This window comes from Galeopterus variegatus, unplaced genomic scaffold (genome assembly GCF_000696425.1).
Source record: "Galeopterus variegatus unplaced genomic scaffold, G_variegatus-3.0.2 Scaffold4035, whole genome shotgun sequence".
Classification (NCBI taxonomy): domain Eukaryota; kingdom Metazoa; phylum Chordata; class Mammalia; order Dermoptera; family Cynocephalidae; genus Galeopterus; species Galeopterus variegatus.
In genome coordinates this window covers 172,428-173,467 of record NW_007730146.1, presented here as the reverse complement: position 1 = coordinate 173,467, position 1,040 = coordinate 172,428, and positions in this window count along the sequence as shown.

Below are 1,040 nucleotides of genomic sequence, written 5' to 3'. Positions count from 1 at the left end.
AAAGAAATGACTTCAGTGGGCAGAAACACTTCCCCAAATGAGAACAGCTTTATAGAAATGTTCTAAATATGGCCTGACTTTAATCAGCAGTGCCATCTGTTCGATGCGTGGCAAGGTGGCAACTTTTGTTAGAAGAACAGCATCCAATGTCAGAAATGAACACACAGAAGTCCAAGGGCTGTCTGCACTAACCATGCCCACGTGTGTTCCAGAAGACAAACATATGTGACAGCTTATAAAGCTATGACCCTTTGGTCCCGGTCCTGCCGTGGATGAGTTGTAGGCCCTTAGCTAAGTCACTTAAGTTAACTTTAACTGAGACTCCATTTCCTCCTTAGAAAATGGGGCTAATTGTTTCTACATCTCACATTTGTGGTAAGGATGAAATGAGATCATCTTTGTGAAGGCAGTTTGTGAACTGTAAAGTTAAATGTAAGCAAAAGACACAATTTTTCTAACAGTAAGTAATGACTCCTGGAATAATAAAAAATGATTTAAAGGAGCTTTTAAGTACTTATTTTGTACCAAGCACATCGCCAGTCAGTTGACTTGCATTATCTCATCTTATCTCATGATGACACTATTGATTATGTACTATCACCATTGCCATTTTGCAGAAGAAGAAACTAGGGATCAAACAGCTTGGGTGAGTTGCCTAAAGACACCCACCCAGTCAGTGCTAGAGAGTGGATGTGAACCCAGGCTGATCTCACGCGGAGTCTGTGTTCTTATCAACACTTTCTCTCCCATCCCCTCCCCTGCAAAAACAAACAAACAAACAAAAAAAACAGAGCAGACAGCTTTATTTACTCTTTTAGTTTATTACTGCGATAATTACTTTGCTTTTGTTTGTGGAGACAAAGATTTTAAGATTTGGTGTTAATTTTTAAAATTCAAAAGAAAAAACTAATAAAGCTTGTGTAATGTATACATACGTCTATTTATAACAAAAATACTAATATCTAAAGCCATAAATATTATTTAATGCGTAGTATTTTAAAATATTATTCTGCTGTACATTTTGAAGAGCTATCTTTGAG